Here is a 16290-nt window from a genome sequence, read left to right as displayed (position 1 = left end):
TAAACTCTTGCGGGAGGGCTGATCTGGAGTCCGTTCGGGGCTCTGGAGAGGGGAATCCGTCGCCATCGTCATCATCAACCTTCCTCCATCACCAATTTCATGATGCTCACCGCCGTGCGTGAGTAATTCCATCGTAGGCTTGCTGGATGGTGAGGGGTTGGATGAAATTTATCATGTAATCAAGTTAGTTTTGTTAGGGTTTGATCTCTAGTATCCATTATGTTCTGAGATTGATGGTGCTATGACTTTGTTATGCTTAATGCTTGTCACTAGGGCCCGAGTGCCATGAGTTCAGATCTGAACCTATTATGTTTTCTTGAATATATGTGAGTTCTTGATCCTATCTTGCAAGTCTATAGTCACCTATTATGTGTTGTGATCCGTTAACCCCGAAGTGACAATAATCCAGATACTTACCGGTGATGACCGTAGTTTGAGGAGTTCATGTATTCACTATGTGTTAATGCTTTGATCTGGTACTCTATTAAAAGGAGGCCTTAATATCCCTTAGTTTCTAATAGGACCCCCGCTGCCACGGGAGGGTAGGACAAAAGATGTCATGCAAGTTCTTTTCCATAAGCACATATGACTATATTCAGAATACATGCCTACATTACATTGATGAACTGGAGCTAGTTCTTTGTCATCCTATGTTATAACTATTGCATGAGGAATCACATCCGACATAATTCTCCATCACTGATCAATTGCCTACGAGCTTTTCATATATTGTTCTTCGCTTATTTACTTTTCCGTTGTTACTGTTACAATCACTATAAAACCAAAACTGCTATCGTTGCTTTTGCTACCGTTACCACTACTATCATATTACTTTGCTACTAAATACCTTGCTGCAGATATTAAGTTTCCAGGTGTGGTTGAATTGACAACTCAGCTGCTAATACTTGAGAATATTCTTTGGCTCCCTTTGTGTCGAATCAATAAATTTGGGTTGAATACTCTACCCTCGAAAACTATTGCGATCCCTTATACTTGTGGGTTATCAAGACTATTTTATGGCGCCGTTGCCGGGGACCATAGCTCTATTCTTTGAGTCACTTGGGATTTATATCTGCTGATCACTATGAGGAACTTGAAAGATGAAAGAACCAAGATTTTTTCCTCAACTACAAGGGGAGGTAAGGAACTGCCATCTAGCTCTACACTTGATTCGCCTTCTGTTTTGAGTAAACTTGCGACACCTACTCCTTCTATTCATTATGATATGTCGCATGTTATTGATGATGCCTCTTCTGCTTTGCATGATACTTATGATGAAACTACTTCTATGCTTGATAATACTGTGCCACTAGGTGAATTTCTTGATGAACAATTTGCTAGGGTTAGAGAGAATGAAATTATTGAAACTGATAATATTGATGAAAGTGATGATGAAGATTCTCCCCCTAGATATGAATTGCCTGTTGTGCCTGAGGGTTATGTTATGGATGAAGAAACTGCTAGAGAGTTTCTTGCTTGCAATGATAGATCTGATCTTAAGAAATTATTAGCTAAGCTTAAAGAGAAGTCTTTGAATGCTAGAATGAAATATGACCCTGCTTTTGCTACTTCACCTATCTTTATTAATGATAAGGATTATGATTTCTCTATCGATCCTGAGTTAATTACTTTGGTTGAATCTGTTCTTTTTATGGCTATGAATCTGAAATTGTTGTGGAACATCTTACTAAATTAAATGATATAGCCACCATGTTTACTCATGATGAGAAAACTCGCTATTACTTTATCCTTAAGTTGTTTCCGTTCTCATTAATGGGTGATGCTAAAACATGGTTTAATTCTCTTGATCCTGGTTGTGTGCATAGTCCCTAGGATATGATTTATTACTTCTCTGCTAAATATTTCCCCGCTCATAAAAAACAAGCTTCCCTAAGGAAAATATATAATTTTGTGCAAATTGAAGAAGAGAGTCTCCTACAAGTTTGGGGGAGGCTTCTCCAATTACTTAATGCTTTGCCTGATCATCCTCTCAAGAAAAATGAAATACTTGATATCTTTTATAATGGACTAACCGATGCTTCCAGAGACTACCTGGATAGTTGTGCTAGTTGTGTTTTCAGGGAAAGAACTGTTGATCAAGCTGAATTGCTATTGAATAATATTTTGAGTAATGAAAATGATTGGACACTTCCTGAACCAACTCCTAAGCCAACTCCGAAGAAAAGGGGTATTCTATTTCTCAGTCCTGAAGATATGCAAAAGGCAAAGAAATCTATGATAGAAAAATATTAAAGCTGAAGATGTTAAGAATTTACCACCTATTGAAGAAATACATGGTCTTGATAACCCGACACAGGTAGTAAAGGTAAATTCTCTCTATATATTTGATAAATGTGAAATCCCATCTACTAAGTTTGCTAGCCAATATTTGGATGAGTTTGATAATTTTATGGTTAAGGAAGAAGACTTCAATGCTTATGTTGGTAGACAATTGAAACGTAATGCTTATATGATTGAACACTTGAGTGATTATATGTCTAGAGTTAAAGGTGAACATAAACTCATTAGTAAACATGCTTCTATGGTTACCACTCAAGTAGAACAAGTACTTAAGGCTCAGAATGATTTGCTCAATGAATTAAATAATTAGAAAAATGATAATGTTGTTAGAGTTGTGACTAGAGAGGGTAAAATGACTCAAGAACCTTTGTATCCTGAGGGCCACCCTAAGAGAATTGAGCAAGATTCTCAGAGAATTAATGTTGATGCACCTAGTTCTTCTAAGAAGAAGAACAAGAAAAATGATAGGACTTTGCATGCTTCTAGTGAACCTGTTGTTGACACACCTGAGAATCCCAATGATATTTCTGATGCCGAAACACACTCTGGCAATGAACATGAACCTAGTGATAATGTTAATGATGATGTTCATGTTGATGCTCAACCTAGCAATGATAATGATGTAGAGATTGAACCTGCTGTTGATCTTGATAACCCACAATCAAAGAATCAACGTTATGATAAGAGAGACTTGGTTGCTAGGAAGCACGGTAAGGAAAGAGAACCATGGGTTCAGAAACCCATGCCTTTTCCTCCTAAAACATCTAAGAAAAAGGATCATGAGGATTTTGAGTGCTTTGCTGAAATGATTAGACCTATCTTTTTGCGTATGTGTTTGACTGATATGCTTAAAATGAACCCTTATGCTAAATACATGAAGGTTATTGTTACTAATAAAAGAAAGATATCGGAAGCTGAAATTTCCACCATGCTTGCTAATTATACTTTTAAGGATGGAATACCAAATAAACTTGGAGATCCAGGAGTACCAACTATACCATGCTCCATTAAAAGAAATTATGTTAAAACTACCTTATGTGATCTTGGAGCCGGTGTTACTGTTATGCCTATCTCTTTATATCGTGGACTTGAATTGAATAAGTTGACACCTACTGAAATATCTTTGCAAATGGCTGATAAATCAACTGCTATACCTGTCGGTATTTGTGAGGATGTGCCTTTTGTGGTTGCAAACGTTACTATTTTAACAGACTTTCTTATTCTTGATATTCCCGAGGACGATAGTATGTCTATTATTTTTGGAAGACCCTTTTTGAATACTGCAGGGGCTGTTATTGATTGCAACAAAGGCAATGTCACTTTTCATGTTAATGGTAATGAGAATACGGTACACTTTCGAAGGAAACAACCTCGAGGTCCACTGTATCAATTCTATTGGAAAATTTTCAACAATCACTATTGGAGGTTTGAATTTTCCTCTTCCTACTGTCAAGAAGAAATATGATATTCTTATTGTTGGGGATGTGCATATCCATGTTGAGGTAATCTAGTGTTATTCGAAATTTCTCCGATTTCATGTTATTCCAAATGAGTTTGTTAACAAGACATGATCAACCTTGTTAGTGGATTCCTTTTTATGAGCATGAGATGGATGAAGTTAGAAAGCACAACCTTTTGTAACCTCCTTTTACTTTCTGTTATTTATATTAAATAAAGCAAAAATAATATTTTCTGTCTGTTTTCTGAATTATCCTTGCAATAAAAAATACCCCGAAAATAAAAGTTCTCCAAATGCCCTGAAAATTTAATATGTTTTTTCTAGAATATTTGAGAATATCTGGCACTGAGAACACACCAGGGGGACCCACCTTGTGCCCACGAGGGTGGAGGGCGCGCCCTACCCCCCTATGCGCGCCCCCTGCCTCGTGGACCCCACGTGGGTCCCCTCCACTTATACTTGCACCCACACACTTCGTCTTGCTCCAGAAAAAATCATCCACCAGCTCAAACCCATGTTCTAGCTCATCTTGCTGCCATTTTCGATCTCCTTGCTCAAAGCTCCATTCACAAAACTGCTTTGGGGGATTGTTATTCGGTATGTGACTCCTCCAATGGTCCAATTAGTTTTTGTTCTAATGCTTTATTTATTGCAAATTTTTGCTGCTTAGGTGACCCTATTCTTGAGCTTGCATGTCAAATTTATGTGGTCAAAAGTAGTTTTAATGCATGATATAGCCTCTAGACACTTGTAGGAGTAGTTTCTATCAATCTTGTTGAGTTTGGTTTACTTTTATTCTAAGTTACTAAATGTTTTAGAAATTTTCAGAAAAAGATGAAGAGATTTTTGAGGGGCTCGTCGAGCTGAAGCTCGAAGGATAAGCAAAGTGAAGAGAACAAGAAGCCAAACTATAATCTCCCTCGTACTGTGGAGGTTCGGCCGTGTGAATGGACTTGTGATGAGTTCTTGAGAGGAGCCGGAATTTATGAAGACTTTTATTATTTGGCTGAGAATGCAGGCCTCACCGACTTCCTCCACAACCAGCATGAACAGTATCTCTTACTCACCAATATTTTTGTGCAAAATTTTCATTTCCATGCTAGGAGATCGCCACCTTAGGTGGAATTTTATTTATATGATGAGCATAAGGAGATGTCACTTTATGATTTTTGCCGGGTCTGTATGATACCCTTTGCGGGCAGCGTAGAGGAACCGCATCGTAACGATGTTGAAGGGTTTATTGATACGATTGCTGTAGGGGAAACTAGGAAGGTTTCTGATGCAAGAATCACTAGCATACATTTTCCTGTTCTACATTAATGTGCAATATTTGCTAGTAGATGTTTAATTGGTCATGGGAACTATGGAATCCTTAGTGCCCCTGATATTTTTATTTTGCGCCATGCCATGTTTCGTGATACTACTTTCAGTTTAGGCGCTATTGTTGCTAAACGGTTAAATCTGAACCGTACAAAGGGCCCCGTCCTCGGAGGTATCTTTGCCTCGCGCCTTGCTGCACACTTTAACATACCTATGTGGCATTTTTGAGAAAGAGGAAAAGTTGCTGCCTCCTATTGTTCTAGATTATAAAAGTATGGTAGCACATGAGTTTATTGTTAAGGATAAGAATAAGACACTTAAGTACAAATTAATATTTGGTAAAAAATTATTGTGATATTATTACCTTGCCTGTGCCCTCTTTGTTTAACATAATTTCAGGCACGTACCTCATTTTGCCTGAGGCCATTCATGCGTACCAGGGCCAGATGTCAGCTGCAGAGCCGGAGCCACCACTTGATCCTTACTGTCAGTCTGTTTATCAGTGGGGTCCGGAGGAGATCGCCAACCAGTGGCACCCAGAGGACGCTCCTCCATACACCGGAGAGGGCCACTTTGATCCTTGGGCATAGACCAACTTAGGCCAAAAGCCTAAGCTTGGGGGACTACGTATTTCTCACCGACATTACATTTATGTTCACACACTCATGCCAGTTATCGGTGTTCATACTTTTTCATTGTATCATCCATGCAAGTTTATTTTGTTTTTAAACTTTCTTCTTGTGTGTTTGAAAAACCTTAAGAAAAACAAAAAAAATAGTTGTAGCTTTTAGTTAGTTTATTTTCCATGCCAGTAGTAGTAATTAAAAAGAAAACCCAAAAATATTTCTCGTTCTTCTTTTGCTTGTTGGGAGCTTTCCCGTGTAAATAGTTTTGTTCCTTCCCTTTTCTTTGGGGGTCGAGAGGAGAAGACCATAATGGAAATGTTGAGTGGCTCTTATATGCGTTATTGTTGATCTAACAAAGAGCCCATATTACCTTGTCTTCTCCTGTATATTGAATGCTTGCAGATTCTATTGTAGTCTAATGCACGTGCACTATTATTATTATCCACACCGTTCGGTCGTGCAAGTGAAAGGCAATAATGACGACATATGATGAACCGACTGAGATGAGAAAAGCTGGTATTAACTCGACCTCTCTTGTTTTAGTAAATATGATTAGTTCATCGTTCCTGATTCAGCCTATTATGAATGAAACATGTTTGCAATGATAATTAGATATTATAGTTGCTCATGTCATGCTTAATTTGCTAGGGGTTTATAATGGTTTACCTTGCGTGCCAACATGCTATTAAAATGGTTGTGATGTGGTATGATAGGGTGGTATCCTCCTTTGAATGATTCGAGTGGCTTGACTTGGCACATGTTCACGCATGTAGTTGAAACAAAATCAACATAGCCTCCACGATATTTATGTTCATGGTGAATTATATCCAACTCATGCTTGCATTTAGTGTTGATTAATTTTAATGCATGTTCATGACTATTGTTGCTCTCTAGTTGGTCGCTTCCCAATCTCTTTCTGGCCTTCACTTGTACTAAGTGGGAATACTGCTTGTGCATCCAACTCCATAAACCCCAAAGTGATTCCATATGAGTCCAGCATACCTGCCTATATGCTGTATCTACCTGCCGTTCCAAGTAAATTTGTATGTGCCAAACTCTAAACCTTCAAATAAACATTCTGTTTTGTATGCTTGAATAGCTCATGTATCAACTAGGGTTGTCTGTATCTTCCATGCTAGGCTGGTTATTCTCAAGAGGAGTGGACTCCGCTCCTCACTCACGAGAAAATGGTTGGTCATTGGGATGCCCAGTCCCATGCTCAAATCAAATCAAAATAATTGCAAACAAAAATCCCCCAGGATTGTTGTTAGTTGGAGGCACCCGTTGTTTCGGGCAAGCCATGGATTGATTCTTGTTGGTGGTGGGGGAGTATAAACTTTACCATTCTGCTTGGAAACCGCCTATAATGTGTGTAGCATGGAAGATATCGAGATCTCTCGGTTGTTATGTTGACAATGAAAGTATACCGCTTAAAATATTATTCATCTCTATTTCAAAATCGAGCTCTGGCACCTCTACAAATCCCTGCTTCCCTCTGCGAAGGGCCTATCCATTTACTTTTATGTTGAGTCATCATCCTCTTATTAAAAAGCACCAATTGGAGAGCACTGCTGTCATTTGCGTGTATTATTATTAGTTTTCATTGAGTATGACTTGGCTGGATCTCTTTTACCATGAATTACAATTTCCAGTCAGCCCTTGATCTTCAGGGGTGCTCTGCATTTATGTTTTGCGGTCTCAAAAAGGGTTAGTGAGCTACCATCTTATTATATCATATTATGATTGTTTTGAGAAAGTGTTGTCATCCGAGATTTATTATTATTGCTAGCTAGTTGATTATGCCATTGATATGAGTAAACATGAGACCTAAATGTTATTGTGAATATGGTTAGTTCATAATCTTTGCTGAAAACTTGAATGCTAACTTTACATATTTACAACAAGAAGAGCAAACAAAGTTTGTAAAAGTTTTTCTTTATCACTTTCAGTTTGTCAACAGAATTGCTTGAGGACAAGCGAAGGTTTAAGCTTGGGGGAGTTGATACGTCTCCAACGTATCTACTTCTCCAAACACTTTTGCCCTTGTTTTGGACTCTAACTTCATGATTTGAATGGAACTGACCCGGATTGACGCTGTTTTCAGCAGAATTGCCATGGTGTTATTTTTGTGCAGAAATAAAAGTTCTTGGAATGACCTGAAAATCAATAGAGATTATTTTTGGAATATATAAAAAATACTGGCGAAAGAATCAAGGCCAGGGGCCCACACCCTGTCCACGAGGGTGGGGGCGTGCCTACCCTCCTGGGCGCGCCCCCTGCCTCGTGGGCCCCCTAGTGCTCCTCCGACCTCAATTCCAACTCTATATATTCGTGTTCGGGGAGAAAAAAATCAAAGAGAAGGATTCATCGCGTTTTACGATACGGAGCCGCCGCCAAGCCTTAAACTCTCTCGGGAGGGCTGATCTGGAGTCCGTTCGGGGCTCCGGAGAGGGGAATCCGTCGCCATCGTCATCATCAACCTTCCTCCATCACCAATTTCATGATGCTCACCACCGTGCATGAGTAATTCCATCGTAGGCTTGCTGGACGGTGAGGGGTTGGATGAAATTTATCATGTAATCGAGTTAGTTTTGTTAGAGTTCTGCGATTTATCCCTAGTATCCATTATGTTCTGAGATTGATGTTGCTATGACTTTGCTATGCTTAATGCTTGTCACTAGGGCTCAAGTGCCATGATTTCAGATCTGAACCTATTATGTTTTCTTGAATATATGTGAGTTCTTGATCCTATATTGCAAGTCTATAGTCACCTATTATGTGTTATGATCTGTTAACCCTGAAGTGACAATAATCGGGATACTTACCGGTGATGACCGTAGTTTGAGGAGTTCATGTATTCACTATGTGTTAATGCTTTGGTCCGGTACTCTATTAAAAGGAGGCCTTAATATCCCTTAGTTTCCAATAGGACCCCACTGCCATGGGAGGGTAGGACAAAAGATGTCATGCAAGTTCTTTTCCATAAGCATGTATGACTATATTCGGAATACATGCCTATGTTACATTGATGAACTGGAGCTAGTTCTTTGTCACCCTATGTTATAACTATTGCATGAGGAATCACATCCGACATAATTCTCCATCACTGATCCATTGCCTACGAGCTTTTCATATATTGTTCTTTGCTTATTTACTTTTCCGTTGTTACTGTTACAATCACTATAAAACCAAAACTGCTATCGTTACTTTTGCTACCGTTACCACTACTATCATATTACTTTGCTACTAAATACCTTGCTGCAGATATTAAGTTTCCAGGTGTGGTTGAATTGAGAACTCAGCTGCTAATACTTGAGAATATTCTTTGGCTCCCCTTGTGTCGAATCAATAAATTTGGGTTGAATACTCTACCCTCAAAAATTGTTGCAATCCCCTATACTTGTGGGTTATCAGCTTCAACCCCTTTGTAGATACTACGCAGGGTGTTTCCGCAGTAACAAAACAACCCTTAACCGACGTCTCGGTGCCTGAAGGTGGTTGTGTTAGCGGAAACAAGGCAACCAGATATGCGGGCTTTATAACTTTCGCTTAGTCATAGGATCTTTAAATTGGGGAAGCTAGCTACGAGCCCCCGGTGAGTGTTCGGCACCGACCGAAGTCTAGCCATTAACACTTCTGCCATTGTTATGAAAGGCCCATTGTTTAACAGAGAGTAATCGATGTTGATCTATAGTTTAACACCGTTATCGGATCACTGGCCAGTTTACGCCCATTGTGACAGTCAGTTTTCGGCTTTCTCCACTGAGGTGCTTAACCATTCGAGCTAGATGAACAAAGTGAAACGTAGGAGGCAAGCACAGGAGCCGGGCAACCCAACTATTGACCAAAGACACAATTCGAAACCAATGCGTACATAGCAATATCCGAGAATGTTTTTGCCAAATCTCTGAAGGTGTCCGGTGTTGCACTATGAGACTTATGTTGGAAACACAAATATAGTTTAAAAGTGCCATAGGCTTGGAAAACCAAAAACTTCAGTAAAAACTTTACGTCCGAACTAAATCAAGTCATTTGGTGCCAATCCGAAAATTGGTCTTATTTTTGTGCTTCTGTCGTGCATTAATATGACACATCCGATCTTAAGACTTCAAGAGGGTCAGCCTACGGCTGCAACCTCCTATCCCAAAGGTGGAGTACTGCTTGTTAGGCCAGTGTAGCGGACTAAACTCGAGCGGCATTAGAGAGAAAAGAGGCTATCCAACTATCGACCACACACTCGAGTCTAGAAAGGAGTGGTAGAAAAAGACTTTGCAACGACTAGGGAGAAAACAATTATTATAGAACGGCTCGTATGAATTTAAGAGCCCCTAGTTAACTTGGGTAAAGGAAGTATTTTTAACAAATAACGTTTTTGACAAACTATGTTTTTTGTTTAACATAAATATAAAGTTTGGTCGAACCGAATGAGAATGGAAGTGACTTAGCTGGTTAATGAGCTCGGTGTCGATGCGCGGCCCGAGCCTACTGCGGGAAGAGGTCACAGCCCCCAAGCCGGTCCCGAGGTGGCGGAGCAAAGAGCTCGGCATTCCGAAGTGGTGACATAGCACGTCCAATGTGGAGAGGTGGAACCCCTAGTCCGACCGAGGCGACGGAGCAGGCCGGCAGTACGACGCCGAAGTCCCCAGCATGGTTTAATGAAGTGGTGACGAAGCCAGCGGTCCAGCCGAGGTGGCGAGGTACATCGGTACGCCGAGGTGACAACGCTGCCCAATACGGATCATATACCTGTGCACAGAAAATAGTGCAAGCCGAAGGTAATAGTAATACTAATAAATTAAAAAATTAGTTGCATAATTAATAATTTATGCAAAGCGAGTAATAAAAGAAATATGGCCCCTGTGTCGACACTCGATGAGGTAGAGCTCTCTCAACGATGCCAAAATCCCCGAGGCAACCGAACATGTCGGTATGGCAATTCAACCAACAAGGTGATCACGGGAGCCAATTTATGCCGATTGGGACGACGACGTTGGTTTGCCGAAGTAACTGCGTGACGCAGTTGAAGTCGATTATCTACACGGGTAAAATAGTGCAGTCCAAAAAATAATAATATAAATATATAAAAAATCCTCGCATAATTAATTTACACAAATTAATTTTTAAAGAGATGTGGCCTGGCGTTGAAGCCAATGTAGATGCGGGGTGTCGGCGTGGCAAAGCCTGAATTCGCAGGGCGGTCCTAGTTCCCGATATGGCGTTCGACGAATTGCGGATGGGAAACTGACCTAACCATCACCCAACCATCTTTAGTGTGGCCAGCATTTGACAACCCTGTGTACAGAGGATGGAACAAACCAGAGTAATATTCCTCGGGAAAATAAGCCCATGCAAGCAAAAAATTAGTAGGAACAATAGCACATGGTTTATTTGTTGTAGCAATCCAAAGAGGCACACGCGGGCGTTCATGGATTTGCATCTAGTAATAGTACTAGTGCCAACGCCAACTTGATGTTGTGTGCGTGTGCTCGGCCGGGACGCGGCGAAGCGAAGGCCCCAGTCCAGCTAACGTGACGAAGCTGGTCGGCTGGTGACACCGAAGTCTCCTGAGTAGGTTGATAAAGAGATGGTGAAACTCCCAGTCCAGCCGAGGAGATGGAGCAGGTCGGTAAGGTGATGTTGCAGCTGCCGTGCCAGCCGAGGTGTTGAAGAGGTTCGGCATGGCAGACATCGGTTTGAAGAAGCTACGGCTCGGCCATGCCGACGCTGGTCATAACTTGTGACGCGGTCAATGCCGGATTGATGAAGTGACCGAGCGGCGATGTCGGCGTGGCTGACCTGTGCAATCCGTGGGGCGATGGTGTCGGTGATGATTTAGCGTTCGCGATTCCGAACTCTTGTTCGGCTTGCCGAGCTGATGATCTGATAAGGTTAGGCTCGGCTAGATGAAGCGACGATCTGTCTACCGCAGGTCGGTATACGTGAAGCAAGGGCTGGTTTGACACCGGCACGACGGTGAAGATTACCTCCGAAAAGGAGCAAAATTTGTGAGCATGTGTTCAGAATACCCTAGAAAGAGATTCTTCCAAAAAGATTGTCCAATACCCCATTCATGAAAAAAGATGAACTAGGGTCGGATTCGTATTCGTGCAAAAAATAGATCCGAAAAGTGATGCACTAATCAGAAGATTCCCAAAGTTTGAACGGTCGGATCGAGCTGAAATTTTTAGTGGTCATAGATATGGAAATGCCGCAGAAGTTGAACGGTTAGATCTTCCAAATAACCTCCGAGCTAGGCTCTGGAGACCACACCCTAAACTCGTCCAGATTCTCATCCAGACTCGACAGGCCTCCGATATATCATAGATCGCCGGAGATTCCTCCATCGGAAGGCGACAAAATTTTATAAAGTTGTTGCATACTCAATTCCGCACAATTCGACCAAAGGGTTAGTAAAATTGACTCCCGAGGAGACGGTGGCAGCGAAAACAAGTCTGTTGTATAGAAAAAACTGTGTGATCGCACGAGGGCAATGTTGACGATGAGCCCCAGGCTCCATGGATGACTTTTCCATTGTCTGGGTTGAGATTTGAGTTGATGATGATGTAAGTATCCATCTGATCTTGATGATCCGACGTGGTGCGCGGTCCTCGGTCCAGCCGAGGTGACCAGTCGAACCGGTGCATTAAACCCACCATCACCTTCCTCAAAACAGCCACCATACCTACCTATTCTCGCAAAAAAGACCATACCTACCTATTATGGCATTTATATAGCCATTCCGACATATATTGCCATGCAACTTACCACCGTTCCGTTTATTATGACATGCTTCATCATTGTCATATTGCTTTACATGATCATGTAGTTGACATCGTATTTGTGGCAAAGCCACCTTTCATATTTTTTATACATGTCACTCTTGAGTCATTGCACATCCTGGTACACCGCCGGAGGCATTCATATAGAGTCATATTTCTGTTCTAGAATTGAGTTGTAAGTAAAACATGTGATGATCATCATTATTAGAGCATTGTCCCATGTGAGCACTACTAGGAAAAGGGCTATAGATGATATGGCCACTAATGGCGCACCAGACATGTGGTGCGCCACTACTATATAGTAATGGCGCACCATGAGTTGGTGCGCCATTAGTGTGGTAGACACTAATGACGCACCAGACCCACGGTGTGCCACTAGTAACAATTTTTTTTTTATATTTTTCCAAAAATACTAATGGCGCACCAGGGAACAGTGCGCCATTACTAGTTTAACTAGTAATGGCACACCTGCCACACAGTGCGCCACTACTATTTTTTTTTGCAAAACTACTAATGGCGCACCTCAAGCCGACTACCCGCACCATCCCCCGCTCCACCGCCACCGCCGAAGACACCCCGCACCCTCCCCCGCTCCACCGCCGCCGACGACCCCCCGCATCCTGCCCCGCTCCACCGTCACAAATGAATGCAACTAAAAATCCAAAAAAACAAATTTGATTATATTTTCAAATAACAAATTGGATGATATTTTCAAATAAAAAATTTAATGAATGCAACAAAAAATAATAAAAAAATTACTTATGGCGCACCGCTGGATGGTGCGCCATTGCTATGCCAAAAAAAGTTACTTATGGCGCACCGCTGGGGGGGGCGCCATTGCTATCTAAAAAACTTACTTATGGCGCACCGCTAGGTGGTGCGCCATTGCTATACCTCCCCCGACTAAAATCTCGGCCCCAATCCCCGGCCGATCCCATCTCACATCTCTCAGCCCCTGCGCGCCGCTGCCCCGACGACCCACGACGCCCCCGCCCCTACGTGCACCGCCGCCCCCGCGCCCCCACCACTGCAGCTCCTCCGCCGCCCACCGGACAGCAAGCCGTCACGGCCCCCAACCATCCCACCGCGGCCCCCAACCCTCCCGCCACCGACGACCACACGGGGTGCAGGACAATGACCGCCGCCGACCCGCAACCGTCCCGCCGCCGCCCGTAAGCCCCCTCCTCCTCTGCCCATCCTCCTCCGCCCATAAGTCCCCCCCCTGACTGACTCGACTCCCCTGGCCTCCGCGCGCAGTTCACCGTCCCGGATCTCTGACTGCATCGCCTCCCGTGGCGGCAACATCCACAGCGTCGACGTCTTCGTCCCCGACGACGCCCCTGTCTTCTACGCCCGCAGGTACCCCATCCAACTCACCCCCGCCTCCATTTCCCACCTCTCCCTCTCTGCTCATAGTTCTTTTTTTCAAGTTCTTTCCTCATAGTTTTTTTTCAAGTTCCTTCCTCATAGTTCTTCCAAATTTCAGCTACTCCATCCATTCCTCCGGTTGCCTCCCTCCTCTCCACACTCCAGACAGGACGACCGACGGTCGACTCCCTCCGCTGCTGAACAGGACGTTGGTAATGAACTCTCTCTTCTTCTCTCTGTTTACCAATTCTACTATTGTATACAAACATCTTTATGTGATATGTCAACTTGTGAAGTTTGTGAACTACGAGAAATAGAAAGATTAGGGAAAGGAACTAGTTGATAAGAGGGATGCATGAGAAGCTAGCTACACTGCCATGAACTTTGTTTTTCCTTTTGACAAACACTCTTGTTAACATCAGGAATTAAAAATGCAGCATAGAACAAGATATATAGATAGCTGAAACAAAGAGGTGTGCTTTGAATGAAAAAATGTGCACCTGCAAGTGAGACTTGACATGTGCCAAGCTAGTAAACAAAATCTGTATATGTACATACTCCCATAAGGTTCTAAGATATTTTATTATAAGCTTGATGTTCCTTGTCATTGACTTATCATTGTTAAACAGAGACCTCTGAGCTGATACTCTGCATGTATGCACACAAACAATAATCCTATGAGGCTGGTCATCAACTCTGATCCAGAAGTTTTAAGTTTTAAGTTGGTAATAACAACACATATATTCCCTTCCAAAAAGAAAAAAGAAAGAAGTGTATGCATCTGCTACTGTTTATAATTAGCCCCCTCCCTCCCTAACTAACCAGAGTAATTAACAACACTAGCTAATTAACAATACTAGCCAGCTTGCTAGCTTGATGAGTCATCACTAGTTTCTCAAATCTTGTTTCCTCTGATGATCAATACATATGTTCAGAGATTAATATGCTAGCTTGACGAGTCATCACTAACCAATATGATGATCAAAGCTTGTCTGTAATTGCTTCTCTGTCTGTCTGTAATATGCTAGCTTGATTAACAATACATATGATGCAAATCAACCATTAGAGATTGTGGTTGGGATTTTATGGACTGTTCATTTTGGTTGTTACATGTTACTGTGCTGGCTGGCTGGCTGGCCAGCGTCTTCTCTGACTTGTTTGCCTTTCCCACTGCTCACATGTTACTGTCATATTTTCCAGCAAAGTCTTGGTCTGTCATTGCTGCTGAGGCACTTGATTTTTGTCCATATGAAAGCAGAGGACCATATGGTCTGTGGCCTTTTCATCCATATGAAAGTAGAGGCACATTGTGGTGCTAGTTTGCTGGGTTTTGTCTCCGACCATCGTGTCGTGATGATTTTACAGGTACCCCGAGAGGCCCTTGAGTTTGCTGGAATGTCGATTAACTTCCGTTCCGGCAAATTCGGGTACTCCATATGTCCTATTTTCAGCAAAGGTCATGCTGAAATTTTCCGTGAATTTTAGACTTTGCTAAAAATAGGACATATGGGGTACTTGCGACTAATGCATGGGCCGGGTATCTTAGTACTTAATTAAGTAGGATCAACTGCCTCTTGTGTTATACATATTCTATTTGGATGGCCCTGCTAACCCTTGACCATAAATACTTGAGGTGGATGTAGCAGGCTTAAAGAAAGAAATGTTTTTAGGCCAACTCCACTGGGCCTGGCTGAAAATGCACAAGTGTGCATGACTAACAATATTCTATTGTAAAGCTAAATAGGAAAGAGGAACCACTCATCCTAACCATTTGCTCTCAAAATTACCACTTCACTTCTTACTACTAAAAAATCTTAGACCATCTCCATTCACCAATAGCTCAAACCAGTTCGAAGGGCCTGTTTTCACCACACTTTGGATTATCTTATTGGACCCAACGCAAGAGATGATGTAGTTTTGAATTATGAACGTAGGATATGTCATCATCGAACGACGAAAGTCTCCCGGGGGAGTGCGGCTGGTGCCACGACGATCGAGGTCTGTGTGACATGCCTCACCTGGACGATGATCGGCGCTTCAGCATTAAGCTCGAGGAGACCTTCAAAGTTGAAACGGTACACAACGACGACAAGTGTTATTTTCATAATTAAGCATGACTTCAACTATTTCAACGTGTAATTTTCATCATTTACAATTCGAGTATAGCTTATCCCATGCCATGCAAGACGCTATGTCTTGGAGAGGATGGATTGAAGACCATGAAATTTCTGAAACAAAGAAAATTCACCTAAGGACTCATCACGATGTGGATTTTGAAGTAAATCTGTATAATTCTAGGAGCGTAACCCATTTTGGTTGCAAAAATTGGGAAGCATTTTGCAAGATCTATGGTTTTGATGAGGGTATGCTTGTCACCATGGATCTTGGTGATCCTAAAATCGAGCAAGACAATATGGACATTTGGGTCCTTGTTGAT

Source organism: Triticum urartu, chromosome 5A (genome assembly GCF_056163025.1).
Source record: "Triticum urartu cultivar PI428250 chromosome 5A, HENAU_Tu73, whole genome shotgun sequence".
NCBI lineage: Eukaryota > Viridiplantae > Streptophyta > Magnoliopsida > Poales > Poaceae > Triticum > Triticum urartu.
This window is presented reverse-complemented; position numbering follows the sequence as displayed.